The sequence below is a fragment of the Hirundo rustica genome, chromosome 2, assembly GCF_015227805.2.
Source record: "Hirundo rustica isolate bHirRus1 chromosome 2, bHirRus1.pri.v3, whole genome shotgun sequence".
Taxonomy (NCBI): domain Eukaryota; kingdom Metazoa; phylum Chordata; class Aves; order Passeriformes; family Hirundinidae; genus Hirundo; species Hirundo rustica.
The window spans coordinates 57,884,065-57,902,498 of record NC_053451.1 but is presented as its reverse complement, the minus strand read 5'-3'; the positions used below and the strand labels follow the sequence as shown (position 1 = coordinate 57,902,498).

The 18,434-nt window shown below is 41.6% G+C and overlaps 1 protein-coding gene across 3 annotated transcripts in view; it reads right to left on the bottom strand.

The window, feature by feature from the left end:
• The window catches only part of ELF1 (E74 like ETS transcription factor 1), an 88,042-nt gene extending 69,676 nt beyond the window's left edge, over positions 1-18,366 (bottom strand). The window contains exon 1 of one of the 3 annotated variants that reach the window (XM_040055705.2): positions 18,301-18,366. The gene's annotated coding sequence lies outside the window, so the exon portion shown is untranslated. Of the gene's footprint in view, positions 1-13,371; positions 13,388-18,135; positions 18,225-18,300 lie in introns of those variants that run through there. The other 2 variants (XM_040055709.2, XM_058424422.1) reach the window with 2 other exon arrangements.
• Positions 18,367-18,434: the final 68 nt, after the last annotated feature.

The window sequence follows — 18,434 nt, the reverse complement described above, 5'->3', positions numbered from 1 at the left end:
GAAGGAAAAATTCCAACAATCCCATTCACAAGCACAGCCCTAAATAACACCTGAGCAATGGATATGCCTAACATGATGCTGTGTATGGAAGGACAACACTTGAACCAGCTTTCACCCAAGTCTTAACACCCAAACTCCTGCATCTTCTTTTCTCCGTGTGTACAACACCAAGAAACACTAGTAGCAGTGCTATCACATTTTAATCCAATAAACATGATATGCAGCTATCACAGTGTTACTGTCCTGGTACTTTGGGTTTGTGGGCCAGCACCTCCTGTGGGGGTAGGTGTCACATACAACACAGGCTGACACTGCTGTGGGTTTCTAATGCTGCCAGATGTATAATGACCTAAATATTTACACACAGAGAAATTGAATCAAGAGATTATAAGGTAACTTACTCCTATGCCCAAAGGAAGTCTCTGCTAGGACTTTAGGCACAGAAAAATCCCTACCATTGTGTTATTTAAAAACTTGATCACAAATCAGGCAATGCACTTCTGATGTTTTTAAGACAACTGTTTGCTATCTACAAACTTGCATTTTCAGAGATTTCAATAGAAAAGACTCTCAGAGAAGAAATATGGATGACACCTGGAAAGCAGCCCATGCAGCTATCAGTCCTTAATTTGCAATTTAAAGGTATGGTTCAGTTATATTTTAGTGCACGCTGTGAAAGTAGAGCACAATGAATTTGAGAAAATACAGTCTCTACTTTTACACTGTGCTCATCTTCTGAACTTCAGTTGAATTGTTGGAAAGGAAAGGTGGTAGTAAACAAAGTGCATATAAAAAAGGCCACTGTACTTTTCAAAAGTTGAGAGGGAAGGTATCCTGGCCATCTGTGTTTAATTGGAATCCTTCAGATAGTAAAGGTGTCATCTTTTAAAATACACAAGTGAGTGTTTCTCAAGTTTGTAGTAACATGAGTCTCCAGAAATGATTCATCGGTAGCAGAAGGGCTAGAGAGGTGTCTGAAATTAAACGGATTCACAGTCAAGCACCAGGCAGCTTTAACCTCGTCCATTTTGTCCTTCCAACTATGCCTCCAGTGTTTCTTACTGAAGGCAAAGGTGCTGCCTTTGCCAGCAGTACAGCAACAACCCACAAACCCCTGACCTTGTACAGCCTTGCACAAGCCCTTCTTGGATCACCTCTAAGGTATTCCTAGGCCACATCCCAGCAATGGCAAGCCTCTAGGAAAAACTATTTTTCCTTACTCTTTCAAGTTCCTTCCTTCCTCCTTTTGTTATAGGTTTGCCTCTGCTGAGAAGTAATGCTTCTCAACATTTCTGAGAATGGCTTAAAATCTGGGTATATTCTCCTTTCTACTATTGACAAGCAAGCTGTGGAGGAAAAGCATTGCAAAAATCCAGGTAGTAGATGCAGCTCTGACACAGGATAATCTCTGAATCACTCTCAGCCAGAAACTACAGGCTCCAGCTTTTCCCTGGCACTTCTTTATCAACCCTAACCATACTTTTCCCTTCCCATCTTCTCCTTGCACTGGTTCTGGTCCATGTGGTACCTGCTAAGTCTTCCACTGATCCTATTAAATGCCTTACTGTGGCCTGGGGTGGATGGGGAGTGCTGGCTGCTCTTGAACTGAATCAGACTGTGATGAGCACTGCCAGCCAAGGACATCCGACCTCCTTCTGTGGCAGTAATAACTACTACATTGGGCCAGCAGTCAGGTAAATTTTTCACCCTAAGATTCACATGATTGCACAACAGTCACAAAAAAAAAAAAAATATATATATATATATATATATATATATATATATATATTACTCAGGAATGCTACAGGCAGAGGGGAGGGATATTGCTTAACCCATGGCTTTCTGACCTGAGCTAGCTCTTGTTCTGTCCTCCCTCTGCACACTCCTTGCTCGTTTGTTTCAGAAAGTGCACCGAAAGTCATTTAACATCCTATAAATACCCCTGCCAGTAAGTGTGACAGAAGTCACACTTGTAAACCCACAGGCAAGTCACGCAAAGAAATGAAAAGAGACATGACCAATTTATACTCCATACTACTTTCAGTGAGCTTTAGACGCCACAAAAATCATGAAACAAAAGGAGTTAAACCATGATCTGCAAATATTTGCAAAATACAATGCAATGTTATCAAGTTTTCCCAGGAGAAAAATGAGAAATAATCATGTGTCACCTAATGCTATTGGTAAGCACACTCAGACAGTTAAAGTTTTGGCATCCTAAAATCCAACTCACTCATAATTTGCTAATTTCCAGTTCTTCATTCACAGTCACTAAACTGATCCAAAAACGCCAACTGTCCTTACATCTTTGTATGCCGTCTGCAGAAACTGTTCAAGCACACACCCTACAAGAAACAAGGCAACTAATCAGAAGGAAATGGACAGAGGAATGCATTTTGTAGCAACAAAGAGCCAACTCTATCTGGATTTACCTTTTTTTTTTTTTTTTTTTTTTTTTTTTTTTTTTTTTTTTTTTTTTTTTTTTAATCTAGATGAACTTACTGTTTGAAAAGGCACAGCTTGTTTCTGACACAAGGCAGAAAATAGTATAATTCTAATTAAGGCCCAAGTACAGCTTTGCATTGTAAAAGCAACATTATTTTATATATGAACACTTCACTACAACACACTTGCAGCAAACAAAGCTAAAATGAACTCCGTTTTGTTACTGAATTACTGAATATCCCAAGAGAACCAACAAGGGCATAGCAATATCATGTCTTTATTCCAAATTCTCACACAGTATGTGTATCAGCCCTGAAAATACCTTTAAAAATATACTTCAATAAAATAGAAATCTGTACAGTCCTGACTGCAGTAGGATTATGCTAGATCCTTAACTTTACAAAGGAAATGATCACTTGTGGGTACAGCTGGTTTGAAAGACAAGGTTAGGTTGCCTGTCTCTACAGATTTGCACTCAAAACTTTTAAGCAAACACAGATTTCCCCCTGTTGTGCAAGAAAGATACAAAGGTAAGGGGGTACATGACACAAAGTAAAATTTATAAATACTGATAAAATTCAAAAACATATGAATGAAAGAAAAGTCCAGACTTTCCAAGAATAAGAACTAATCTTTCCAGAAAGAAAGTCAGTTTTCATTCTTGAAGTAGAACAGCACACCCAACATGATCCCACAAGCTTCAGATCCTGCACTATTATACTCCTTCAGAACTATGCTGCATTAACAGAATGGTTGTATTTGCTCTGGAATCCTTGCAAGGATAGTTTTTGAAGAATATCAGCTTAATCTGAAACCATTACAGATAGTGGTAAACTTGGCCTTTGCTCTTTTCCTTTCTTACACACACAAACACAAAATGCAAAACTATTTGTAAACGTTGTTCTGTAGTTTTTCTTTTTGATGTTGGAATGTTGTAATCCCTGATACAAGAAAGAAAAGAAATCGGGATATGAATGAACACAAATATATACTTAGTGACACTATGTTGCAAATACATTCAGAAGGAACACAAAACCGAGGTCTGGGCAATTTTTTATAGTCTAACAATGTTTTTTCAACTGGGACACTTTGTAGTTGGCTAAGAAATCCTAACTAAAAAGCTATATCTGTATTTTTTCCTCTGCTCATTCTGTGAGTCACTCATTGCATTTTTGGATGTTGCAACACATTCATGAATAATAAACTCATACTGGGAAGAAGAAAAAAAAAAACCAAAACAGTGTTCACAGTGGATTTTTAAATGTCTGTATCTAGCAGTATAAAAATCAAGAATGAAGCCGCGATTTTCAGAAGTTTCTATGCAAGGAACACTATTAATCACAGACAAAGTATTTGGTTCACCCAGACACTAGCACACAGACACATGCCAAAGTTACAGCACAGCCATGTCAGTATTGCTGTTATTGTTTGGCCTCTTTACAGGGCGGGAGGAGAGGGGGAGGGATCATCATGTTCCCCATCAAACCCTCTCCTGAGGGAGAACAGCTAGGCACCACCCTTAGCTAGACAATTCTGGACCCAAAGCTGTGCCTTTTTTTTTTTTTTTTTTTTTTTTTAATTAATTTTCTTTCAAAGACCAGAGAGTCAGGTTGCAGAGGCTGTGCAGCCCCAGAAAGCCATCCGCGCTACAGGAAATTACTCTTGATGTCTTATAGAAGTACCAGGGAATTATTTATCCACATTTGTGTTTTAGACAATAACAAAAAAAGCATCTGACAGATGCCATGTGTCAGGGTGGTTGCTGCAAGTTTTTCTACCGCTCCAGTCAGATGGAAAAGTGTTTACTTCTATTCCAATTTCTTTTATCCTTTCAATCCCGCTCCCTTATGCAGGCCACATTAGCTACCTCACACACTTGTGTCACACACTTGTGCTGACTCCATGTATGGATGCAGACCAAACTCATGGAATTAAAGGAAATCCAGATAAACATCATTTTTAGAAAAATGTTGAGCTAGAGTTCCACGAATATTTTAGATGCTGGCAAAAATGCAACAGGGTATTTCTGCACTGCTCAGGATGTGAACACAAAGGAAAGGAAAGTATGTTTATTATTGCTCTTCCAGCTGCTCTAATTAATGGAGAAAGATAAAAGTGGTAACTTGAAGAGGCAGGAGATAGAAAATAAATCGCAAAAAAAAAGAAGCTCATGTGAATTAATCAATTTTCCATTGCAACTCACTCAGGCAGAGACCTGGCTATTAAAGAACAGTTAGCTAGAAACCCAACCTGGTTACTTGCTTGTTCAGGAAATAATGTTTTTAGTAGCAGGCTTACCTATCCAAATACATGCTACATTAACTAATTGGTGAAAACATAAATCATGGAGAAGAGAGGAAAAAAAATTAAAGACTGCAGCGACACAAAGAGGAAGGGTGTTGAGGAGCTCAGCACTGCTGGGAAGGGGAACTGGCTGCTGGAAGGCCCAACATTTTTCTCTCTCAGCTACATTTCAAGTCACAAAAACAACAGTTTCCATCTTTATGCTCATCTTCAGTCAGGCAAGCAGTCCTACCAGCAAATCCTGGACTGAGATCCTGTGGATCAGTCCAAGAAACCAAACCATCACCTCTGCTATTGTCACTTGCCCATAAAAACAAGGTGTAGCAGTTGGACATATGCTAAACAGGCACAGAGGTTCAGTTCCAGAGAGGATTGTTGCTACTATGATGTGTTTTCCAAAAGCCTTCTGGGAATCATCTCTCTTGGTTCTGTGGTCTATGAAGCCCTGAAACCAAATTTGAGAACCAGAGGCCAAGAGAACAAAAAGACATTATGGCAGGCACAGTTTCACACATCTGATTTTCCTCTTCCTTTCTACTAACAGAGGTCATCCTGTTATTAATGGCAGCAGCTCAATGTTCTCCCCAAATAACCTGTCACAAAGATTTAGTATTCTCAATGCTACATTCAAAGTACTATATATAATTTATATTTATTATTTCAGTCAAATTTTGTCTCTTTAGCATTTCAATATACATGTTTTAACTTTATAATCCATTTTGTCCAGCATTTATTGAAGCTTTAAAGATGTGTGCTCTGAAAAACACCCCACTAAAACTGAGTGATTTCAACTCCCTCCACCATCAAGAAACAGGAGTGCTCACATTCCAGCGTGGTAGCCTAAATTCAGTGTTTCATTTACTGCTTCTCTGTAACTAATTTTATTTCCTGAACTTTTCCTTTTAATGCTCCCCATTTTTAGCACGACTCATTAGAAATGTTTTCCAGCTTTGCATAACAGACAAAAATATACCACTTGTGACTGAGATCTCAGAAATCTTGTTGTGCAACAGAAGAGTAACATCAAACTAATTTAATTTTAATATTCACAATAACAATAATTAAAACAACCTTTTTTAAGACAGTAGTCAATGATCTCACTGAGGAAGGAGAAAGAGTAAAGAAAATTACTTTTTTGGGTTTTTTTTTTTCATTAATTGCTCTCATCCTCAGGCCTGTTGGTTTTATGATATGATCCCTTGCTGCTTTGCATAAGCTAGCAGCAGCTTACTTCCTGCTACTCTGTTTCATGCAAAAATGAACTCCCCTCCCCTAAACAAGCACTCTTTAATTCTTTTATTGCTAATCCTTACTTGAATGCAGCAGGCTGCTGCTTCCCCAGAAGATCCCAAATAATCTGTCTCAGGGTTGTGGTTCCAGGTGATTGTAACAGTGTTAGGCATATTATTTCTACTTAACTTTCTGAAAATATACTAATTTTCCTTAATATACTAAAACGTACTAAATTTCCCCTTTCTACTCAAGTATATGACATTATCCAGTGAATGCTTTCAAAGCTACCCCAAGTATATTATTTGTGCACCGTTCCAGCAAAAGTCAGATTTGGAGGTACAGGATTTATGGAACAAAGTTATACAACACATTGGAAAATTCACCACACGGCAAACAGGAGAAATGCTACCTACCTGCATCATCAGAAAATGCATATTTGCATTTTTGTGATGAAATGGCAGCTGGATATCACATAGGGAGAAAACGGAGGAGCGAGCACCCTGCTTTGGGTACAAATCAACAGGAACAATGCCCAGGGAAAAATTTATGCTTATAGGCAGAAAGGAGCAGGCTGAAGACCTGACCTGAGGATCTGTAGGTTGGAGTTAATGCAGCAAAAAGCTGTTAATCTACATAGACAAAGCAAAACAGAGGAATGGGGAAAACCATGTATAATCATTTAGTAGTTGTGTTGGCCCACTTTTAGTTTAAAATCATTGTCTCCTGTCACTATCTGACATAAAAAGTCCCTATCCATCCCTTCTGTAAGTCACGGTAAGATCTCCTTGGAGCCTTCTCTTTGCCAGGCTTTCTCAGCCTGACTTTGTAGGAGTGGTGCTCCAGACATCTGATCATCTTCACAGCCCCCCCCCCTCTGGAGCTGCTCCAACAGGTCCATGTCTTTTTTTTTTTTTTTTTTTTTTTTTTTTTTTTTTTTTTTTTTTTTTTTTTTTTTTTTTTTTTTTTCCTGAGGCCACCAGAGCTGGATGCAGCACTGCAGCTGGGGTCTCCCAGGGGGGAAGAATTGCCTCCTCACCCTGCTGGCCATGCTGATTTTGCTGCAGCCCAGGATGTGATCAGCCTTCCGGGCTGCAAGCACACACTTGCTGGCTCACGTCCAGCTTTTCACCCACAAGAACCCCCAAATCCTTCTCCAGAGGGCTACTGGCATTTTGTTTTGTAACAAAGCTCCTCTCTGCCATCAACATCACAGAATCATAGAATAGTTTGAGTTGGAAGGGACCCTCAAAGATCATCAAGTCCACCCTATTCACCTTGGATAGGGAATTCTTGCACTAGATCAGGTTGCTCAAACTCAACCTGATTTTGAACATCTATTCATCCACACCATCTCTCTGAGAAGAAGAGAAATGCTTCTACTAGCTATGCAAGCAAGGCCCAAAATGATATCTCCTTGTCATCCATTTATTTTCACTTTTATTAAACACCGAAAGCACAAAGAGTTGAAATCCTCTGGGGAAAAAAAAAAGAACAAATATCACTACTAAGATAAAAAAGAGCTGGTGGTAGGCTGCTATTTCATATACTCTTTTTCTCTACATCCGTGATGGTGCCTTATTGCCTCACTTTCCCCATTACTTTCCCCTCAGGTCTGATCACTGGCACTAATCCCAAACTAACAACCACACCTGACTCCCCACAGAACTGCTTGGGGCTTTCTATACTTCTCTCCACTTTTGTGAAGCACAGCAAAATAAGTCCAGACTGCCTAAAAGGAATTGCAAGATCTTGATTTTGAACTCCTGGTCATATTGAAGTGGGAAGGCTCTGGTGCTTCACTGATGGCTACCATTCACTTAGAAAATCTGATCACTAATTAGGTGAAAAAACTGCTTGCCCATGTCTCTTGCTCTTAATCTCCTCAAAACTACATCACACTAATACAATGTTCAGGAGACAAGAGTTAAGAAATTTAAGCTGTAATTACAGGTAACCGGTCTTCAATGTTTTTTGGTAGCAGCATTCAGATTTGAGTCCATTTTTCTCACATTTAACAAAAGGCAACTGTTCCTAAAAAGGACACAAAAACCCTTTAGTAAACAAATATCCACACACTAAGCTCGATGAGAAGGATGCAAATTTCTCACTACAGGTAATCAATTAAACTCAGCATTCTTCTGCAGGCACTGATCTAGCTCCCAGTTATTCAATAGGAGTTTAAATTATCACAACTTTACCAGTGGGACTATTCAATTTCTTCTGTGTCTCATTTCCCTGACTCACGTTCTTACAGTTAGAAGGAGAAAGCTAGTTTGGATTACTTTTTTCTACTTCCTTCCCTTTCTAATTTGTTTTACATTATTTTCTTTCATTCCTAGCTGTATTCCCTATTCTTCAGGCATATAAATGAACATTCAAGATACATTTTATAATAATGACAGGAAAACTTGATTGTGGTGGCTCTCCAGAGCAAAAGCATGGAGACATCTGCTTTTAAACCACCCAAGCTCTGATCATGTTCCAGTCAGAATCCACATACAATTGTCATTTCCTCCCCGCTTCTCTGGAGATGCTAAGTAATATATTTCTGGAAGATGAAACAAGTAATCCCAAAAAAGTGATTCCCCCCTGGAATGGTCAAAAACAAAACAAAACAAAACCCTTCAGAATTTTTACTGTTACTTGTCTCCAGTTCAGCAACAAACTGAAAGCCACGATTTGAAAATGTAACTAGGTAAGAAAGTGGGAGCACACAGACAAAGTACCAGTGACAGCGTTCATAATGCCACCTTCTGACATCCGTCCTCCAGTTTCTTTAACACAATATCCAAATTCAGTGCTTTCTCTAATACTTCCCATTTAGGCTAGGTTGCTCTCCTAAAAAGCAGCCACCCTGCAAACACGATCACAGTGCTATACAAAAGAACCACAATTATGCATTTTCTCCCTTAAACGACACCTGCACAAATACTTCTGCCAATTGAGACACCTATAACAAGACTACTGCTCAATATGATAATAACATATACAGAATGGAAAATTGAATCTGAACATACATGTTCCAATTCTAAAAAAAAGACAGAGAGAGTTGAAATGGTTATCCACCACATCATAAACCAGAAACTCCAACAAACTTCACCATGTCCAACTACATTTAATATTGCTACATGTCTTGATGCCAATCTGGAAGAAGGAAAGTGTGAATCCAGGAGACCTAGATGTTGGGGAGGATGAAGCTAGAAAGCCCTATAAATATGACTGCTAGAGAATTAAAGAATTCTAAAGAAAGTAATATTCTTGACAAGTGTTGAAGCAGACATGAGATCTGAAACCTAGTCTGAATCTAAAGGTATGTGAAGAAATACACAGTATTTTGCAGTAATTCTCCGCAGTAAAGGCATTCTCTCTAAAAATACCTCTTTTTTTTCTTTCAGGAAAACATGAAATTAGTTGATTTGTTTGACTAATGTGTATAGATTTGGGAAAAGAAGAAACCCCACCTACCTGGCAAACACAATGGAGGGCTTGTACAGTAACAGTCTCATGCATGACTTGACCTTTCAGCTGCTAGTCACACACGATGATAAAACAGAAACCCCCATTTCTGATTCAGCTTTTATTTCAGACGGGCAAAACACAACATCTACAAAGGTTAACATAATGGTTTTCTCGCAGAAAACACACGAAGACCTTTTATGCCAACAGCATCCTGAAAACATGCTGTCCTGAAAACCTGCTCTATCTGACCTCTGCTTTAGACTGCCCCAAAATGTACATCCAGAGGCAAAGCAAGCAGCTACATCAGACTTTAGGTAACACATTTGCAATAGTTCACCTCAAATGAGGTGAATGATGGAATCACCCCCTCCCCTCCCAAAAGAGTACAATAATGATACAATGTATATACCAATATACTTCATCTTAAGGGCACAAAAACAATTTAACATCAATAGATGCATCCTCGAGAAATTTCACAAACTGTCATTTGCAAAGAATAGAAAAGTGTATTTCTGTCTCTTACCATCATGGCTGTAGTACACTTATGATCAGAAACCAGTTTGTTCATTAATTAAAATATTATACCTCTAATGGTTGCCAAGTTTTGCTACAAGATAATATTAACATTTGAAAACTGAATTTGAAAAATTCTTAGTAATCTTTATATAAATCCTTCAGACCAAGTCTGTTAACCCACAAAATTAGGTCAACTAAGAAAACCTGAAAAAAAAAAAAAAAAACAACAAAATCCTAGAGGTTTGTTTGGGATGGCTTAAGATGAAGGTTTCATTTGAAAAGGCATCTAGTGAAAGACAGCAATACAGAGCACATGGAAATCCAAACACATAAGAAAAGCACTCAGCTCTACCTCAGTGGAGATAAGCAGGTGCTGGGGGATCTATTCACAGTGCAAAACTACATGTGGGTGTAATTCCTGTTTACCAGAGGGAAACATAGGAGTAAAATGCTGGCACAGGTCTGCCAGCACAAAGTTGGAGAAAGGTTTACAGTTCTAGATTCTGTAGACATCTCATTTCCAATATCTCCACTAACACACCACTGATTTCCTTAACCCTTCCCCCAGCAGGTTCTCAGCACATTTACCAGAACCTGCCTCAGCTTTGCCACCTAAGCTCCCCAGTCCACTTTGAGTGAAATAAATCCACTGTTTTAACCAGGTAAGTTAAACAAAGTAATTTTGGCAGAAACAGAAAGGTTCCTGGTTTCAGCTGGCAGGTCAGGGACAGCAAATGCAAGCAGAAGATGAGTGACCAGCTGCCAGGGGCTGGGGGGTGACTGATACAGAAGACAAGCAGACATCACAGCTATGGACTATGCTCTAGAGATTCATTGTTTGTTAGACAACACATTATTATCACAACATAACTGGATGTTGGATTCAACAAAGACAAAGTTGGATCAGTCAGTGCTCCTATGGCAGCATGTGAATGCTAAGTACCGTCACCATCCCTTTTCTGACCAGTCTTGCTTTCCTCTTACCCACAATATCACTTCCCTTGTCATTTATCCTAAAAAATACCAAATCCCATGACATAGGATGGCATAATCTCATCACCTCTTCAGTAAACTGGTGACAAAGTCCACCCTCAGCTTCCCTTAAAACAAACATAACTGCTGTAATTCTCTTGATCAACAGCGGACCTTAAAAACAACAGACCTTTCAATTTCTCCTAGAACCTTCTTTTTTAACAGAATGAAAGAACAGAGAACAGATATCAGAATGCTCTTCAATAACCCCTTGCCTAGAAAAGGTCTTTGAAGGTCTGCAGCAGTTGCAGAATCCTACAGCTTTTCCACCAACAGTTCCACTGCTCCACCACCAGCTCATGGGCCCTCTCTGAAGAGCCCAAACACACCCCAGAATTGTCCAACACAGGCTAACGTGCAAGCTGCTGGAAATGGCACAGTGGCACTGCCTCTCTGGGCAGCAGCAGATGCTGAAACAGAAGCTGCAGCAGCAGATACCGTGTGAGAAACCAGGACTTGGAGAGTGCTTGGCTTCCTACCTGAATCCATGACACACAAATGAGTCACAGAACAAGGTCAAGCAAGCTGAAACACCTCATTAAATTTTGTTGATGCCTGTATCACCAGTAGCTCCAGACAATGTAACTGCTTAATGTCACTATTGTATTCATGGAAAAAAAAAAAAACCACAGGATATCCACTGCCTAGAGTAGACAATTGAGTTTTAGTACTAGGTTTTATCAAGAAAAAAAGATTTCTGTACACACATACAAATAAAAGAAGGAAGTTAAATTCTGGAGAGTGGGCAAAATTACATCTTCACTAGCCACAGGTGTGCTGGATTAGGGACCAAATGGGAAGTTTGTACAACAGGTATAGAGTAATGCATTCCATAAAAACACCTAACTATTGACTATTCTGATTATAGTGACACTTGGCTGTGGTGAAGTGGAAAATCAAACCTAAGAGATAACACAGACCTACTATTATTTCTAGCAGTTGTTAATTCAGGGCGCATAATTACCTTCAATACATAAATTTGTGCTGTTAAGCATAGAAACAGACAGCTACATTGCTCAACCATTTAACAGTATTATGTTCAAATTTGATATGCTCTGAGATGGACACTTAATTCTGACAATTTTAATCTCAGCCTCAAACATTGTTTCCCCTCACAACCAGGAACGGAATGAAACTCACTAAATATTACAAACACAGATGTCACAAAGTGGCAAACTACAACCCATGAGTGCAGTTTCAAAACAGACACAATGTGGCAATACTCATTATCATCTTATATTAGTACAAGTTTTATCCAAGTACTGAAATATCAAAATATTTATTTTGATAATGCCAAATTTGTTGTTCTCTGATTCTGCCATTTTCTGAGAAGAAATTTATTAGAAGCCTAACTAGAGCCCTTTAAAATTGAAAACATCCAATCTGATTTGTACTTTTGTTATTAAGTCGGCTCCTGCATGTCCTAGAAATCAATACTGCATTATTAACTGAAATGAACATAGCAACAGGCATATGGGCCAAACCCTAGAAGGCTGTACTGTCATTATTTTCTCAAACATGAACACCTCAATAGGGCAGATGAGGAAAATGTATTTAAAAATCATGTTTGAGGAGTGCTTGAGTATTTCCAAGTCAGTGGAAACACCCAAATATACATGCTTTCAAGTCTAAAGATAGTGATTTAGAAGAACTTCGTCTCCTCAAGTTTCAGTTGTTCTCAACAAGAAAACTTCCAGTAAACTCATCCTATATAGAAAATGTTTTATTGCCTTAAAACCTTCATAAGATATCTTAAAGTGTGAATGAAAAAGCCAAACCAAAACCACTGTAAAAGGCTGAACATCAGACTTTTGATACCATATACACTAGAGTACATGCAATAAAAGAAGTTTTTTACAGAAAGAAATAATTCAACACTTTAGAGTATATTTGTCCTAGTTCAGCTGCCAGAGGAAAAATGTGTCTGTTTGTTATATCAAAAAGAATGGACTATGGAATTATAAAGCACCGTCTCATAGCTATCTAGGCTCAAGTTCAATTCCCAGGCCAAATTAAACCTTCAGGTTTATTGTGAAGCTGCCTGAAAAGGAGCGCTGCAGGTAATGCTTCAGCTTGATTCAGGCAGTCAGTCATGTTTCAGGTTACAAAATGATTTCACCGACATACCCTCTGTTGTTTTAGTGACTGCTGAGGGTGTTCTGCTGCCAGGCCATGCGCACATTGCCTGCCTCTGTCTGCTCCAGCAGATGTGGCTGCGGGAGAGGAATGCCCGAAGGACACAGAGATGGTTAAGGGGAGAGCAGTGAGCAGCTGACTTCTGAACACTGAGTAATGTCCTTGCCTATCTAAAGGAAGAAAAAAATCTTTTCAACCCTGAATATAACTGACAGTATCCTGAACAAAGAAAGATGATACACCAACCTGGGAATAGGAGGGGGCTCTGTAAAGTGAGGATCTGATATCCTGTCACCAGCTGCCACCAGATGTTGATACTCTAGAGGGAAGTATACAATAATTAATCACACTTCCAGAAGTCAAATTAGGCACCAAGAAAAAATGGTACTCCCAACCCAGGAGAAAACCAGCCAAGTTCTGAAGTACGGTGTTTTATTGTAATCTTGTCAAGGCAGCAACGTGTGCTATAATACATGGAAAGCACTGCAAGTAATCTTGTCTAATCAATCTAGGAAAAAATGCAGGTGAATGGAACAAAGTCCTTCCCCCTTCTACACACTCTGGAAACATCCTCCACTAAAGCAAGTGTAAGCACATCTTTCAGAAGAAAACCCCAGCAACTTTAAACACTCTCAGCAACTGCAAGTGCACTACAATCCTTTGCTGTCCTTGTTGCTACTTATTATTTCAAAGTACAACATGCCTGACTTCAACTCTCAGACACTGGACGGTCAAGTAAATATCACATATTTACCTTACACATGTGAACAATATATACAGGCACCATTTCCTCTCTCAGATGTACAATCTGCAATTGTGACACCTGGTCTCCAAACCCTGGATCACTTTTGTCATTGGGCTCTTATTAATATTTCACATCCTTCCTCACGTGTGAGCAGCAAAACCAGACATGGAATTCCTGTGATCTTACTAATGCCACGTACTTTCCTACTTCTGTGCAATATTTATATTGCTACACAGCCAAGACCACACTTCAGTGGCAGCACTGAAATTCCTATTGCAATGAAAACTCCTATTGAGATGATTCTTTGTACAAATTCTTAAGCCTTCTTCCAATAAATTACCAGTTTGAGGACAGTCTCCTATTGTGCTGGTGTAACCACAATCCTGGTTCCTTTGTATGTGGCTACATGAAAAATGCTTTCTGATGGACGCTGATCATTTAAGAAAATTATTTGGAGTATCATGTACTAGTAACTTGTTCCACGCGTGCACAAACCTGCACATAATGTGCTGGTAATGATGTGATATCATCACAAAAGCTGTGAATATACTGATATTAAGCAGCCTTACACCAAGATCCAGCCCCCAGGGAACCTCACCAAAAACAGCTGCGCTCTCATAGAAGAAGAAAGGCACGCCTAAGTTCCTCTCTAAACTAAGAAAGATTTATGAAGCAACTTTGCCAATGTTTGTGGTATTTATTCCACAGTGACTCCATGGCACAATTGTTTTAAACTCACACTTCACTGCAGACTTAATAGATATATCAGGGACACAATATAGGGTGAGTCTGCTACAATAGAGCAGTTGATGAATAGCTTAGGAATTTGGGAGATGTGGGTTTTTTACAATTTAAAACGCTGGGAAGCAAATTGCTTTAGTTCTACTGTAAACTGGTCTTTAACAATCGTTAAGTCAATTTGAAATATTCAGAAGGAGTAAACTCTGGCTTGTCATTTATTGCAGAGGCTCCATTTTAAAGTTTTCAATTTTTTAGCCAGGAAAACAATGAATAATGTGAGTAAGGAAAATCATTCATTCATTCATACTGTTAGCCAAAATTGTTTAAGTTCCTTTCTCTAGTAAGAAAAAAAAAAAAAAAAGAAAGAACAGTTAGTAGACCAGGTAACCAATCAAATAACACTGTAATTCAGCAGCATATTTCCATGTACATAAACATATACACAGGATTGGTGAAGCTTGTAGCATCGCCTACTAGGCAGCTGCTGAACACTTCCAATGCAAGATGCTGCTTCCAGCTGCTTGTTACTTGGCCAGATTTTGACTGCTTGGGTTGAAATTTTCCAAGCTGAATGTCTGCCTCAGGCTAAATTTTGTTCCATGTGCTGTAGAAGTTACCTCTGAGTGAGGGGTGCAGAAAGAAGCAGACTGGGATTAGAATAACTCAGCCAAAAAATACTTGAGTGTTTTCAGAACAAAACCAGGGAAAATGCTGTATCCCAACGGCAACAGGCATCTGGCAAACTTGAAAGGCTATCATGCTCTTCCATCTCCCGATGACAGATCTGAATGAGGGGTGGAGCCCATATATTGGAGGTCCCCATTTTGCTGCCCCCATGAAAAGCCCACCTGCATTTGGTCAAATGTCCAAAACCAAATTTCACTGTGTGCATTTTCAGTAGGTGTTTGTCACATCCACATTCTTCTCAGCTCCTCATTATGATCAGACAACACAAAGGATATGAGCAACTACAGCAACACAGACCACAGCCACAACCTACCACCACTGGTTACCCTCAACAGGGGGCTCTGACAGCAGATGAAGGACAGTGATGCAAATATGCTGCCCTAGGCTGCCTATCTGCTTTTTGGGGCTCTTCCTAAGGGAAAGAAAATATAGGCCATTACTAAATGCAGTATTAAAAACATTATTAGCAAAGCAGAATTTAGAAATTATTAGAACTAAGTGGTCTACAGTAACAAAAAATATCTCCTAGTGCTCATATGCATCAATCCCTAATTAGATCAATCTGTATTTGCACCTGACCTGGTCACATTTTTTCCCACTGAAGCTTTGCTGTAATTAACACACAAACTCCTCTTTTTGCCCTTGTTCTCTAGAGCATCACCACGCACTTTTAAATCACAGAGGAAATTATTTATTTTCTCTCAGGTTCTTATATGGTTCTCATCACTGCAATAATCTGTAAGGTAAAGGATACTGTCATCCACATATTTTTAATACAGAAAATTAAGATAGATTAAAGCAAAAAAACTATGGACACTGAGTGAGCAATTCTGACACTCAAGGATTGTATTCCTAACATGCTCAGACCTGCAAAACATCTTCTGTACACACAGAGCAAACAGACTCACTTATGTTCCAGATGGTTAAGTTTAGCGTAACTGTGAGGCAGATCCCAGGGACTCAGGCCAGGCTCCCAGAAAGCCCAACAGACCACAGGCAAAAACCTTTATGTTTATGTGGAAATCAACAGCAAAGGCCGGGACTGCAAAATCCAATTCTCCAGCTGTCTCAGCTATGAAGCTGCCTCTCATACAGTTGTTTGCCTCGTTCCTGTTATCTCTTCTCACTGCTGCCCAGCCGGAGAGCTGCTGCACCTCGGGGAACGCACCTCTGGTCCCGAGCTGGACGGGAAGGACACTGGCACATCCCGTCACCACCATCCCCGGGCACAGGCCTGCGGTGGACAGATGAACCCGGCACGCTGAGCGCTCGGCTTTGCAAACTTACCGACGGGGTAGCGCCAGGCACAGGGGAGAGGCGGTAAACGTATAGAACATATAGAGATCAGCGATATCCACTGGGTGGCAGGCATGTTTCACGGGATCCAGATCGGTGCGTGTACAGAGGTACACATAACGAAAGCTCCTAAATACTGGGCTTGTTCCCTGTCTCAGAAGCAGCAATTCAATGGACACGGTAAAAACAAAACAAAAAATTGAAATCCCACGGAGGGAAGTTAACGTGTTCTGCCTTGATTTTAACACCAGCTTCTTGTCCACGGCGCTGAGGCATTGGAACTGTCCTGGCCCTCGGGGCTTAGAGCTGTGAGGACACACAGTGTCCCATGTCCCCTCTGCAGGCGGGTGCCCTCAGTCGAGGTAGCAGGAGCCCTGAAGAGTCTTCAGAGTCTCTGCTGCACTAATAAATGACCAATGCCTACAGAGGCAAAGCCTTTAAACTCTTCCCCAATTTAACAAACTCAGGGGGAAGGAATTTTTTTGGACTAAGCTGTAAATGAGTCCATGTGTGTAAGCTTAACTTGAAAGTTGAAAGAAACATAAAAAGCCAGTATTTTCCATGGATTTCCACTTTGCAGCTAAGCAGAATCATTCCAAAAGTTGCTTAGATGGAGGCCATCAACCAAATTTCAACCCAGGGCACATATTTATAGCCATGTTGCTAACTACATAAAAAGTACACTTATAATGGAAATGCTGACAAATGCAAAACTCCTGCAGCTAGCTATGACAGTCTGACCACAAGCCCTCCTTGTGAGAGGAAAAGGCAACCTCCTCACCTCCTTCCTCAGGCAGCTCGACAGCGAGCTGGGGCAGGGGGTGCTAGGTACAGGTACCACCGCCTTGTCCTCGTAGGGTGGATCGAGGCAACTCTTACTCTCCGTATTTCCCACATGTTGAATGAGCCACCCCCCTGTTTTTGCCATAAACAACCGGAGGGCCTCTTACAGCCATGACTCACTCCGCAGGCTTCTCCTCCACCCCTGTGCGTGACTGTAGCAAACAGGCTGCCAGCTGCAGCCGGTGAATTAACACGACTTTTTCCGTAGAACCGTGGGGAGATCAGTCACACAGGGCTGGGCGGGGGGAAGGGGCGGGCGGGTGAGGGTGCGCTGCGGAACAGCAGCCCGGGGTGAGTTTTACTTGTGGGAGAAGCAGCGGAGGAGGCGATCCGGGGCCAGTGTGCCGGGGACGCCCGAGGGTGACCGTGTCGTCCCCGTCCCCCCTCGCCCCGGGACGGCGCCGGCCTTTGGCCCCCCCTCTTCTCCGGCCCCCGCCGCCGCCGCGGCTGGCCCCACGACGGCGGGAAAGGCGGGCGGCCGGGAGGGAGGGCAGGGCGGCGGCGCCGGGGGCAGCGGGGAGAAGGAGGAGGTGAAGCCGGCACGCAGCAGGAGCCATCCCGAACTCCCAGAAAGTTGGCAGCCGCGTCCGGCGGGACGAGGCTCCGCTGGCCGCCGCCCCAGGGAGCGTACTGCCGCCCAGCCGGGCCCGCTGCCTCCCCAGCCCCTTCGCACCCTGTCACCGCCCTTCGCCCCACACCTGCCATCTCCCAAGGGTGCTGCGAGGCAGGGACCGCCCGGCACGGGGCGCTGACGGCGGCGGGGCTCGAACCCGTAGCCTCCGATGTCTCTCCCCGCCGCAGGGGAGGCGGCTGAGCCTCCGGGTGCCCCCGAGCGCGGGACTCGGGCGGCGGGCAGCACTCACCGAGCCGGCCGCGGCTCCTTCTCCCTGTCCGGGCGGCGCCCGCTGAGCGCTCGCCTCCTCGGGGGCGAGGGAGGAGGAGCGGGCGAGGGCAGGAGGTGGAGAAGGGCGGGGCGGAGAGCGAGGCTTGAGCCCTC